This window comes from Lupinus angustifolius, unplaced genomic scaffold, assembly GCF_001865875.1.
Source record: "Lupinus angustifolius cultivar Tanjil unplaced genomic scaffold, LupAngTanjil_v1.0 Scaffold_118, whole genome shotgun sequence".
In the NCBI taxonomy this organism is placed as follows: domain Eukaryota; kingdom Viridiplantae; phylum Streptophyta; class Magnoliopsida; order Fabales; family Fabaceae; genus Lupinus; species Lupinus angustifolius.
Window position 1 is genome coordinate 523,460 of NW_017724979.1, and position 15,076 is coordinate 538,535.

Below are 15,076 nucleotides of genomic sequence, written 5' to 3' on the forward strand. Positions count from 1 at the left end.
GTTGTTCTTTTTGATAATGTCAAAAGGGGAGAAAGGTTGTTTGTTTGTTGTTGATGTATACAGGTTATTAAGGAGTAAGGTTGTTAAATGAGCTTCCGTATTATGCTACCTACCAAGAGTACTTCTCTAAGTAAAAAAGGGGAGAAGATAAAGGGGAGCAACGCACTTTGAATGTCAAATACACAACCTGAACCTGATCTCTCAATATGGATCATATCATCAAGCTTTTCATCAAACAAAGATTTGGTAGATTTGGTGTGGAGTCTGTCATGGAGTTTGTCATCATCAAAAGGGGTAGATTTGGTAGATTGATCTATGTTTTGATGAAGATAAACATGAAGACAAACACGAAGACAAGCTTAAAGATCATTCAACAAACAACATGTTGAGGACTCAAGTGGTGACTTATTAGACTTAGGTTATAATTCTTTATTATTTTTTTAGAAGTCTAAGATTCTTGTCATAAATATTGAGTCTAGGTTAGGTAAACCTAGGTGTGAGTCTCACAAGACTTAATAAAGTAATTAATCCACTAAAATGAGACATCATATAGAAATATATGTTCATGCATTTGAATACATTGATTTTGTGTATTAAAGGTATTATATTTGGAAATCATGTATTGCATGAGCATATATCATATAGGTAGTTCACCATGCATTAACAAGCTGATTTTGCATTATTTAATTGATTATGAATTCTGTTAATCCATTAACAGACACTGTTTAATCGATTATGAATAGTGTTAGTCGATTAACAGAATCACAGTTTCGAAAGAAATTTGAAAAACTGAAAACAATTATTTTCAACAACCCATTAATCGATTAAATGTGTACTTAATCGATTAACTGGGACTTTAGACAGTTTTCTATTTAAACTAAAATCTCAGCATATGTGTCATATGAATCCATACATTTTTACATCATTTTCTCAGCATATTTTCGAGTTACTCACTGTCATATCTAGGAGAAAATATTGCATGTTGCATTAGGAGAAAGATTAGATCATGCTAAGGCTTTAAGTTTCATATTCATATTGCATGTTTTTTGTAAATTTTTCTTGCATCATTCTTGTGTTTCTTGGAAAGAAAAGAGATAGTTTTTAATGGTTACATAATTTCATAAACCTCATGCATGTACATTCATATTAGACTAGGAAGTCTTGTGAGTTCTTGCTTACGTTTTAGTCTTTGATCTTTATTGTAAAATCCGAGTATTAAGTACTCATTAGTAACTCAAAGCATTGTAACTGAAGGATTAGGGAAATCCTAGCTGCAGTTAGGTAAGGTGTTCTTCACAAAAATTTGGAGGTCTTGGGATAAAGAGTGATACCTTGGCTGGGGCCGAATCGCGGTAAGAAAGGTTTTCTTGGGAGACAATTTTAGGAAAGGTCAAACCAATGGTGATGAAGTTTTTTGGGTTCCAAGAAAGGAGCATTCGAGTCTTGTAATTGGAAGCGTGTATGTAACTACACATTGTGTTGTATAGTGAAGAAGAAAATCTCCCAAGATCAGAAGGGGAGGCCTGGATGTAGTTTTGTAGTGGACCGCAAAATGAAACATGATAAAATCTTTGCGCACTCTTTTCTATCCCTTTCTCTTTTACATTTCAAGTTGTAATATTGCATGATATATAACATGATAATTTGTATACTGGTTCTATGATATAACTAGTTTAATTCTGTGTAAAAATATTTGTTGTACCATTGTCTGATTTCTCGTAACCTATAGTGTAAGAGACCTATTAAACAAGATTTTATGTATTATGTTTTTACTGTGCTTAATCGATTATGAACAGTGCTTAATCGATTAACTGGGCATTTTTCAGCAAGTGTGCAAAAACCCAAAAAGCGGAAGTTGAGCTCTACTACACCTATTCAACCCCCTTCAAGGTGTGTTCTGTCCACTGATACCTAATACCGCCAACAACGCACTGCCATGTCACCTACCCCTATGCCAACACAACAATGACAGACTGTAATACAGCTGGCAGACATGTCACAAACTACAAGTCAACTATGAACAGAGTATGGTCCTGCGAGAGCCGCCTAGCATGGAAAAAGCAACCCCCGATAAACCAGAATAGTCGACCATGCCAACAGTACCCTCTAGAGCCACGTCATCCATCAAAACCACTATAATACTGGGCTATGTAGGTGCCTCTGGCTCAGGTAAAGGTTCTGTCGTAGGAACATCAATCACTAGAACCGTAGGTACGACTAGAGCCCCTTGGACCAACCCGCTCTGGTCGGTCGGATGAGGAGGAGGAGGTGGAAGATCTATTCCCAGGCCAGTCGAAGGAGGTGAACTCCCCCAGATTGGCTGGAAGTGGGATGGGAGAGCTCGTTGGAGCTCGTTTCCTCAACCCCAATCGTCAAATGATCTGACTTAGCAGTCGGTTCTTCTCTAATACCTACAAAAAAGAGAAAAATGAGTATGCAACCAAAAACTTACAAGTCACAGACACACAACTTAATACCTAAAAATCTGATGTTCAAAAGTTTGGTAACCCTTGGACAAGTCGAAGCAAGATAACACAAAGCCATGCTCAACCCAGCCTAACATTATTTGGGCAGCCTCAATCTCCGGGCCCTCGAGACTTTCGAACGTGTAGCTGAACTTCTTGATCGACATCTGCTGAAGGCTACCATTCCATGAGAACTAGAAACGATACTCCTCTTGGGAGCCGTAAGCCCACTGATGGCTTGCTCCCCAGATCTCGAACCGATAAAGTCCCACCTTCCAGGTTTTGGCGGAAGAATCAAAAGGGTGGAACAAGGCATGCTTGTTCTTGGGTTTAAGGCAAGTCCACCCATGACGACCGATCTTCTCTTCGTCTAGGTTGGTGATGTGGGTCACCCGGAACATCCATAAGAACAAGTGAACCATGCTAGGGAACTTCATCACTTTGTTGTAAAATTTGAATGCTCGGATAAACCCTTAGACGTACGGATGTAGTTGGGAATAAGCAACTCCTAGATGGTTCAACATGTCCACATACCACCCGTCCAAAGGTATTTTGAGCCGGATCTTCTAGGTATAGTATTCATATAGATAGAAGTTGTATTTCCCCCCGATCTATATAGAAATCTTGGCAAACCTACTCTTCAGAAGAGGGGGCATGCAACTGAGTGCAATTAGACGCACATGCCAACATGGCAACCATGGACGTCACATCCTCCGGGAAGTAGCTGGTGGTACCCAACACTTCCCGATCAACCCATCGGTATGATGCAATACCCAAGGAGACCAAGCTTGACTATGATGGCCTTGAAGGCATGAGTGGCCCAATGACTAGGGCACGAGAAGAAAGGGCTCAAAATGCCTTGGACAACTCATAGGGTTGATGCATGATGGGGAGCCAAAGTTAGCCCAAGGGGTGCAAAGATGCTCAATTACATTATGGTCCATGGTTCTGACCGAGTCAAGGAGGGACCCGACCATGCGCATGAGACAGGCCAAAGGCATGGCCAAGGTGCCAAAACTGACTATGGTACGAGGATAGGTGCATCATGCACCAAGCCTAGCTGAGGCACAAGCCTATGCACACCAGGCGCATTTGACCGAGACAAGGGGCTTGGCGCACCAAGTGCTGAGCCAGATGCTGGGCCAATCTGGCTTGGCCAGGATTTCTCACCGTGGCGCATTTGCCTAGCGTGCCAAGCTTGATGTTCGGTGTAGCCTGACCGAGTGAAGCCTAGCCAACATTTTTGGTGTGGGTCATTTTTATTTTTAATAATAATTGTACGGGCCAAGTCTTGACCAACACTTAACATGTTTAATTTTAGAGTTTATTTAATAAAGTTGCCCATAAATAATGAATATTTTTAAAAATGGTTCCTGGGATTTAAAATATGCCTAAAAGTGTAACTAACACTTTAATGCTTGGACCAAATTTTATTTCTCATGAACCAACGACACTCTAACTTTGTATATTGTTACTTGGCAGGTAAATAAAGACTAATAGAGCTTTGGGAGAGGAAATGCTCGCGTGATTTATGATTATGACCATGAGTGGCTTAAATGGAGCATTGATGGTGACTTTACACCATGTTTGGACCGTTAGAGCAAAATTCAGTTGGGTACAATTCTTCAAACAACTTTCTAAATAAAATTCAAAGCTATTAGAGAAGAGTTGCTCGTTGGAATCTCAAAGTGCACGTTGGAGGCCTTAATATGATCATTAATGGTGGTTTAACACCACATTTTAGTCGTTGGGGGCTTGGCATACTAGACATAAACATCCTAATGGCATCCTAGTCTTTTTAGCTTACCAAGAAAGTTCATTTGGCCGAGGAAATTTCTACTCTCGAGAATGACATCCAATGTTCATCAATTCTAGGTTGTGGGACACATTTAAGGGTGACTTAATTCATATTTCAACATGTGTTCATAGAAAAGTCAAGTCTAGGCGTGGAGTATAATTAGGAAAGGGAATCCTATGCCTTCTACATTCATTCTTCAATCGTGGAGCTTTAACTTGAAGTTAAGACAAGAATTTCACCATGTGATTCATGTCTTAAACCGTGTCATGAATTAGGTAACGGATCCTAGACTACTCACTTCACCAAGCTGTGGGCTCACAAGCATCAACAAGAATCCTATGATTTATTTCTTAAGTTTAATGTCTTTAATTCTAGTCTTGATTGTATTTAGGCACATGTTACCCATTTAGAATGTGTAGGAATAGCCTTTGTGTCAAACGGTATCCTTTGTTGGATCACCATGAATTAGACCTTTAATGCCTTGTCTATTCTAAACGGTGAGAGCCAAGTTTGGATTGCCAATATATGTATGCTTCTCACCATGAAATAAAAAAGTTAAGTTGTGTATAATTCATATTGAATGGATGATTAATTCCTTGTGAGAGCATTGTGCATTCTCCAAACCTTCTTGGTTGAACCAAGATTAAATGTTCTTATCAAAAACCAAGTTGTTGTGGCAAGCATCACCTTGGCTTATCAACACCTCAAGCGTTATGGCGCGTATCACCTCAAATCTAATCCATCTTCTTTTATCTTACTCAATCAATTTGGATGCTTACTCATTCATAAAAGGCATCATTCAACCGTGAGCTTGACCAACACCAACCAAGATAGGTCATGCATAAGAACCTTCCGCACTGGGTTCACATCATAGTAGTGGGAGTTAGGACCATCCAAACCCTCTGGGATTGGAAACCTATCAACCTTTCCCATGTATGTTCTCGACATCATCAACATATTACTTGAAGAAGCATCATAATCGGAACTGGATTCTCTATCCATGGTCGGACACCACTTCTATAGAAAAGCTACTTGATCCATCCCTATAGCCCCCTTTATACCAATCTCCCCCTCCAAAGAGCCATCAGGGCGGGGAGTATCAAATCATTCGCCCCTCTTCGGGTGAGCTGATCCCTAGAACGAGATGACTGTGAAACAAAATTGATGGAGTTTCGGAAAAAACCTCTACCTCTTCGGAACTAGACTCCGAGTCAATAATTAGGACCATGATTATGAAAGAAGAAAGGAAAAGAAGTTTGAAAAGAGTTGCAAGGAGATGAGTTTGATTGGCAGCAGAGTAGTTTTGGTAACATCGAATTCAGAAAGCAAAGTGAAGAAAATGAAGGAGAATCCTCCCTATTTATAGACAAAGATGGGCCAAGACCACCCCTCGCGGCCTAACTCAAAACACATTCTACCCATTCAAAAGACACTCAAGTGCGTCCAACGACAACCCAAGAACCAAGACAAAAAAGCGGGAAGAAATGAACTGACGAGCCACATTCAAGTACTTTGCGTCACAACACACTACAAGACAATGACAGGCTATGCCACCTGCAATCTCACCTACCCCTTGCTAACATGACAATGACAGACTATAATAGGGCTACCAGAGCTGACACAAACTACAAGTCAACTATGCACAGGGTGCGGCACTGGCAGAGCCGCCTCACATAGAAAAAGCAGCCCTCGACATGCCAGAATGGTCGGCCATGCCAACAGTACCCTCCAGAGCCACATCAATCATCTCAACCACTATAAATAGGGGTCTCCCCCAACAGAAAGTATCATTCATTTTCCCTCATAACTTAGAATTCATAACTTGTCATTATTATATTTTACTTACTTCACACATCTCATTTATTTCTCTCGAGCATTACCTCTTAAATCTTACTAACTTGATCGTCGGAGAACCTCTTCAGGTATCTCCACCGGCGAAAACTCTACTTCCACCTAGAACTAGAAGACCTCTTACTCGAACCTCCAGTTCGACCACAACATTCATCCACAAAAGAACAGTCACTATATCATTTACCATTTATTTTTAATTATTATTGACTCTTAAAAATAGTACAAATGAATGATAATAATAATATATTGACTGCGTATAAATCTTTATACTAACAATTCATAGATATTATACTCTTTAAACATTATATAATATCCAAGTATCATGGATTTATCATGATACTTATCAAAGTATGTAGTATTTGGGTACAATATATTTTGAATATTAATTATAAATATCTTTAATTTTAACTTACCCGTTATACCTTGTAAAAAAATAAAGCCCCCCTTATAACCAATGGACCACTGAATCACGGAAATAGATTGAGCTAAGGCTGACTCAACATTATAATTTCAAATATTGAGATAAAGTTTCCAGAACCGAACACATGAGGGATATACATGCTATATTTCTCATCGAACAACTAAAACTTCAATTAATATGCAGGATACAATATATCTGAAAGAAAAACTCATTACATTAACGCCAAAACTGTCAATTTATCACAGTTATACTCCAATCATAAGTTCTAATGAAATAAATGCATAAACAGAAACATATTGGATGATCTCAGGCGTAGTTTCAGCACAGGTAAAACATATTGTTATTTTTAGAGAGAAAATAAAGAAAGGGAAGACTTGACAATGATGGAATAAAATTCTCAAACCTTCACTTTTGCACTATCCAGTATTCACCATAAAAAATCATACCTTAGGAAAACAGGATAAACTACTTTTGACTCATACATGAAGGAAGAAGTTAGACTCTAATTGTTATATATTTCATCTTAAAATCAAATGTCAATTAAAGCATATATTTAAACCGTGTGTAAGAATCACAAAACAGATCGTTAGTGTCTGTCTACGAGTTTAGTTTTGGAGGAGAAGGAATGGAAATGGAAGACTTGAGAGTCATCTGACGTGTATTTCATGACTCTCATGTCTTCTCCTACCCTTACCTCCAACAACCAACTTGTAAAGAAATATTACTTATCCATAAAGTAAAGGATTCTCATGTTAGTACCAAAAAACACACAAAATAAAAAAATAAATCTCTATTCATTTTATTATTTTTATATGTTTATTAGTGCAAATATTAATGAATCAAGGACTATTCACAAAATTATTATTTACTACTTTGGATCCAAACAAAATTGTTTATATAATATTTACAACTCTTTCTACCAATAATATGGTTGATGATGGAGTTAGTAAATGATTTTCAATAAACTAAACAACTGTATTTTGTTTATGTAAATCTTTTGGTTATATGTTTATAAAAGTTGATTTAAATAAATATATTTATAAGTAGAGTAAGTTCATTTTGAAAGTTTAGGAAGGGAGAAATCCCTATCAAATTTGCTGAGAGAATTGGAGTTCACTCAACCAAAAGTATCAAATTTTGAATATTCGTGAACTGTTAAAATTGTCGAGCGACATTAATCTAATTGAGCGAAATTTGAAAAGATCGCTAAGCGACTAGCTTTCTATTGAGCAAGAGATCTGGAAAGTTTCTGCTTAATTTTGATGAGTAAGAGATCCCTTGTTTAGAGAAGAAAATAGGATGAGAAAAGATTAAAAAAAATAGTATGAGTAGAAAAAAAGAAATGAGAAAATGAGTTTATTGTAATAGTCGTTTGGTAGAAAAGAATTAGAAGGAAGAGAGAAAGATTTACATTCTCCTTCGATTCTCTTTTTCCAATATCTTTCTTTCCTAATTCTCTCCAACAAAAGGCAATCTTAGTGAAAAAATCTTTGATATTATCTTTCTTGGTCTTATCGAGCAAGATTTCTCTTGCTAAGCCTACTAAATGAGAATTGAAATATTGGTCTCATTTTTAAAGAGCAATTGAAGGCTCTATGGTTAAAACATAAAATTCTAATGAAGTTGAGGGAAAACCCTCCCCAAACGCCCTTCGAAGCTCCTCTCGTTCTCTTTAATTCATCTCCTTCTCATCTCTAAGTGTCATTACATATTTCCCAAATTTTATTTTTAGATCATCTAAACCATCATTACTCTTGATACACAAAACTATTCACACCTAACATAACCCTATCAAAAACAACGAGTATCACATCAAAACAATCATTTCATTCTCTCATTCATCACGCCAGAGTTATAATTCAACAATGCTCATTTTTTGGAACACTGCTTTCGGGCACTGTCTATGTAAGCACAATAGTATGTCGGTATGATTCAACAACATAGTCCACACATTATTGTATGTGATATATACAACAACGCCACGTCTAGCGAGTGTTATATGATACATATAACAATACTGACTAAAAGGAGCATTGTTGTATATTGTAATTATAACAATGCCCCTCTATAAGGTATTGTTATATGTGATACATACAACACCGCTCTCTATAAGGAGCGATGTTGTATGTTATACTGATGAGTGCCAAAATGCCTAAAATTTTCATACACTTTTTATGGCACTTATCCTTGACAAAATTGAGAAAACCAACTTAACTCATCATTTTTTGGATAAAATATCACAATCTTGTATATATGCTTTGTGTATTTCTTTTCTACTTTATGTTGTAAGATTTAGGTAGAAAATAGATGAAACATTTAAGTGCAAGCAAAATGCTCAAAGTAGGTCGAAATGATCCATACATGACATGCTTAAGCTTGGTGTGGCAAGCTATGTGCTTAGCTTTAAGTATGACTCAACAAAACTTGGCCTATGTGGAAAGCATGAAGTTAACATGAAGCTGCTCACTAAGCAACTTAGCTTGGACTAAATGCACGCCGAACGTCACTTGGACACCAACTTGGCACGGTCAGACCCAACTAGGCACGGTCAGACTCAACCTGGCATTGCCAGACTCAACTAGGCACGGTTAGAACACAAGCTTGGCAAGAGCCACCACACGCATGGCACACGCTAAGTGCTCATTGAGCAGATTAGTGTGGCACCTGGAGCGCTCAGCTTGGAACTACACATCTGGCCAGATCGACAAGCACCAACCCACATCAACATCAGGCATGGTCAAAGCTGCTCAAGCAGAAAGCTCAGCGGTGCCACATAGGAGCTTGACAGTGTGCACTCATCAAGTTGGACAAGTTGACTTGAAACCAAACATGCTTACCTCATGCATGACCTCACTCTAAGTATCCCCCTTAGACTTTTCAAAAGTAGCTCACAATAGCTCAGCCAAGTAGCTCACCATAGCATGGGTGACTCTGCCCCAAGCAGGTGACTAAGCTGCTCGGCAAGTGACCAAACCCATGCTGAAGAGTTTGGTTAGCAGCTTGACGGTGGTAGAGAGGAGCTTAGCGGGATCCTAGAACTCCTATAAATAGGAGGCACTTCAAGGCTTGAAAGGACCACCAATTATTTATTCCATTCATACAATTCCTACACTTCCATACTTCATCTGTATTTCTCTCTTCTTCTACCATTTCTTCTTTGTAATTTCTAGGATGATTTCTACTCCAAAGTAGCTTAGGTAATTTTATTTGTATTTTATCTTTAATTCAAGAGGAGAATGAGATGAAAAAAATCATTTTGTAATCTCATTTGTGCATGGTAAAGTGTCTTAAAACCTTGGATTAAGATGGCTAATGCTCCTAAAATTTAGTTGAATTTCGGCTCACTAATATTTCTTGTAACTTCTTGTTTCATTATTTGAATTATTTTTAAGTTACTACTTTAGAAATTTCAATTCTTTAAAAAGTGTTTAATGCAGTTTTAGTTTGATCACCTAAAACTTGATTTCAAGATCCAAAATGCTTCTTTTTAAAGTCTTGACAAATAAACTAAAAAGTAGGAATACACATTAGTTCATTTGCCACATCAAAGCATATATTTTAAGCAACTTGTAATCCAGGCTAATCAATGTTTACGGAACCTGAAATAAGGTGTGACAACTTATTTCGTCGAGTGGCAGTTTTCTATTGATTAGTGTATTTTACAAGGTTTGAAAATCACTTTTTCTCGCTAGGGACTGGGGGAAATCTTATGAACTGATGTTTGGAATAACCAAAGTATAACACATAACTTTCATAAACATTTTTCATATAAACATGTTAAGAAATATTTTCATCTTTCAAACTAAATTTTCTCTTCAAGAATTTGTAAATAGTTAGTTTCTTTACTTTTTCTTGTTTCTTATTTGATAAAATCATGAAAACAACTTTATGTATTATTTTCTTACTTTTGATAAAAGATACAAAGTATGAGTCCATTTCTATTAGGAAATTCCTTGTGGTTCGACATAACCATATACTATACTACAATTGAATCTTGAAAGAGATGCAAGTGTAAAATAGTAAAGTGTTATCAAATAAATTTTATTTGTTGACAAAGAAAGAAACCTATCATAATGAGTGATCTAACTACTAATTTTTACTTTTTGTCATTTACATTTCCGAAACTAACATTTACTTTCTGTCATTTAAATTCGGCAACTAACAATTTATTGCTTTATTAATTTATTATTTATTCTTTACCAACCTTCCATAAAGAAGTAGTTTGACTATTAATTGAAAATGAAAATAAATATCACTCATTATCACTTGTGTTAATTTGCTAAGTTCATACCAATAAACTGATGTTGAAATTTATTTCACAAAACCGAGATGGTATGAAGTTGTTAATAATTCAATAAAGCTAAGTTTTTTATGAAATGGAATATTCTTCAAACCATTATGCCGGCGTTGGAAATTATTTCAAACAAAGCCGAGATGACAAGCAAAGAAAAAACTAGTCATTAAATAAATCGATAGGAAAATGTCTCACGAAAAAAAGAAGAAAATTCTGCAGTAGTGTATAACCAAAAGTTGCTTGTATATTGGCCGATACATTAAAACCTACATATATATACATTCATCAATATCACACACAAATATATATTCTCAGCAGTAGTGTATAACCAAAAGTTTGTATTATTAATATAAATACAATACAAATTATAAACAAAATAATATCATGTCAATTATGTTTTGGCAGAGACAATAAGTAGTTAAAATTAGAAACAAATAATGTCAGTAAAATATATGCAAATTTCAAACAAACAAAATTATGATATAATTATACAAAGACATCCATCAACATATTTTTTATCTAACTTTCCTTTTCTATGATCGTTTTTGGATTGTATTATCCTTGTTTGGAGAATCATATTGATTCACGAAAGCTCTCATCATGATCATCTATTGTATATAAATCATCATTTATAGTTGGTCCACTCTCAGGCGACTGTGATGTCCCAAAAAGATGATCATCTTCAGCGTCAATATCTTCATATTCATGGTCATCAATGTTATTGACGATTATTTTGTTAGTCAAAAGAAAATGGACAATTTCGTATTAGTTGGGTCACTAAAATATAATACTTATTGAGCCTATGATGTTAGAATAAATGGCTCATCTTTATATCCTAACCTATTAAGTTTTACCTGCATGAACCCTAACTCATCAACTCGAAAGTCATTGTTATTATCAACCTACATACAACAAAAAACCGACAACTGAAACATTATGTAATCCAATTCTCATATGTGGTAAATGACCCTAAAGTATGACATATTCACATATATTGGGTTTTTATCTTTGGCACTTGAGATATGAGAAGTTCGAGCAACAATAGTCACACCACTATTTTGCATTTTACATTGATCATCTTATTTTTTTGTATAAAATGTGAACCCATTAACTAAGTAACCAATGTAGAATAAGACATGAATACCTGGATCATTGTCTAACCATTTCAATCTTTCGGAAACCGAGTGTGTATTTGTATTCAAGTTCTCAACATTGAGATTTCTCAGCCACTTTATAGAACATTGATTATGCTCTTCATAAATCCAATTTTCATTCTTACTTGGATTAGAATTCCTAAGCATATCCTTGTGTCTTTCAACATATAGCTCAACCTTGTCGGCATTATGTAAAACATTTAAGTGTGCTTGCTCCAATTTGGTTCTTGATATAGTCATTATTTTTTTCCTTCTAGTATTGATCAGTTCTTGATATAGTCATTATGCTCTTCATATATCGCTCAACAATACAACCCTCTAGTCTTGATCAGTTCTTCACATACCCTTTTAATGTCTTCATATAACGCTCGAAAAGATACATCCGTCTAATATAGGAAGGACCACATAGTTGTGTCTCTCGAACAAGATGAAAACTTATATGGACCATTATGTTAAAAAATGAAGGTGGAAAATACATCTCAAGCTCACCCAAAGTCAAAATAATTTGTCTTTGCAATGCGGGAAATTTCACCAGGTCAATCACTTTGTTACAAATTTCCTTGAAGAAGAAGCATAACTTAGATATGGTTCCTCACACGTTTTTAGGTAGTATGGACCGTATCCTAATAGGCAAGAAATGCTCTATGTGTACATGACAATCATGAAGTTACCTCTCAATATCTAGCACACATGCAAACACTAAACATTATATTAGGGCGGCTTTAAGTTAAATACAATAAATATTTGATCATACATCGATATTTGGTTACGTTTATCGCCTCACCTTTCCCATCTTTGTCTAGATAGGAAGATGATGCCATAGGAGTTGAAGCCTCTTTGGACTTATCCATCTCGAACTTTTCAGAAGCTACTTCCAATATTTTTATTGATGAACAAAAATGCCATCGTTCATTTGCTTGATTTGCAGCCATTGGTGAAAAATGCCTAGGATCAATGATATAAGCAGTTAAGCTAACAGTGTCGTCCTAGCTCTTATACCACTTGTTGGATAACAAGGGCTTACAAACAATTATACTCTCTCGGCTGAGGGCAGAATCGCGAAAGGTGTGGGTATTCGAGAGGGCGAGTTAAGAGGTCAAACTGAGAGAGTAGACTCAACGGATCCGAGAAAGGAGTTCTTTTGTGTTGTACAGGAAGTGTGATTGTATAAACAATTATATTCCATAGTGAAGAAAATCTCTCGATATCAGAAGGGGATGCCTAAATGTAGTTTGCAAGTGGACCCGTAAACGAACCAGGATAAAAATCCTTGAGCATTCTTCTTTTCCTTATTTATTTCATATTGCAGGTTTTTATGATTCCTTAAGTTTTTTATTTGTGTAATTTGTGCTTACTATTCATAATCTATGATAAAATCAAGAATCAAATTAGGGTCATAAAGATTGATAATCACCATTGATTGCTTTGCAAGAAATCAGTTTCTTCTAGAATAACAAGAATTAGTATAATCGATTAAGGCCGATAATAATCTATTAACCAAGCTGTGCATAATCGATTAACCAGAGTTGTGCATAATTGATTAACAAGACTCATAATCGATTAACAATTGTAACTTTATGTTTTGTGCATTTTTCGAAAAAGCTTGACTAGTGATCTACTACACCTACCCCCTTCTAGGTGTGTTTTACCTTGCTGGTACCCAATAACTGGTATTATAGCTAGTACAAAAGTTCTAGACTGTCCGCTTTATTTGTTGATCCTATGGATACTTACTATGGGTGCCACTAACCTTTTTAGCAGGGATGGCGCATCCATCAACTGCCCTCCGATATTCAATGGCGAAGGGTACGCCATTTAGAAAGTGCACATGAGAATCTTTATCGAGGCAATTGACACAGATATTTGGGATTATGTTGTCAATGGTCCTTTTACTCCACTACATTTGGTGGACGGTGAGCCTAAAGAAAAACCTAAAGGCTTATGGACTGATGAGGAAAAACGAAAAAGTCCAGCACAACGTTAAGGCTAAGAACATCATAACTTTTGCTTTATCATATGACGAGTTCTTTAGGGTCTCATAGTGTCTTAGCCTGAAAGATATGTGGGACACTTTGCAAGTAACCCACGAAGGCACTAGCAACGTTAAGTGCGAGAGACTAAATGCATTAACACACGAATGTGAGCTATTTCCAATGTTTCAAAATGAATTTGTAAGTGATATGCAGAAAAGATTCACTCATATAGTTAATCATTTGATTGTTTTGGATAAGAGTTTTGTTCAAGGTGAACTAACAAATAATGTGTTACGTTCTCTTGATAAGAATTGGCAGCCCAAGGTCACGACAATCATGGAATCGAAAGATCTTGACTTAATGCATCTAGCAACTCTTTTCGGCAAACTCTAGGAGCATGAAATGGAGTTAGGATGCTTAAACTTGCATGAGGAAACAAACATAAATAAAAAGGGAATCTCCCTCAAAGCCACAACGTCACAAGAACAAGACGAAAGATATGACAAAGATTTCGATTTTGATCTAAACGATGAAACCTTGACACTCCTTGTTCGCAAATTCGGTAAATTTCTCAAAAAGAAAGGAGGCTTAAAACACGTTCAAAAGAAAGAGGAAAGATACTCAACCAGAAAGGGAAAGGTCCCCAAAAACCGCCTTACTTGCCATGAGTGTGGCAAACCGGGATACATACGTTATCAATACCCGAGCTCCCTCAAGAAAGATGAGAGTGAGAAGAGAAATCCCCGACAATTCAAGTCCAAGAAAGCATATATAGTCTAGGACTTTCCGGAGGACCAGACAACATCAATCACATTTGAAGAGGAGAAGACCACCAAGTTGTGTCTACTGGAAAATACTCAAGAAGCTTGTAGCTCAAGTGATCAGGATGATACTAATGAGGTACAATATTCTAACACTTCTTCATGTTCTGAAGATTCTCCTACGTATGATGAACTCTATAGTGCTTTTGTTGAATTGCATGGGGAGTTAAAGAAATTGGCTAAAATCAACATAGATAGGAAAAGAGTCATCATGTTGCATGAAAAGAAAATTCTTAAAATGCAAGAAGAACTAAATGAAAAACTTAAAAATGAAACTCTAGACCTTATGTACTCTTGTG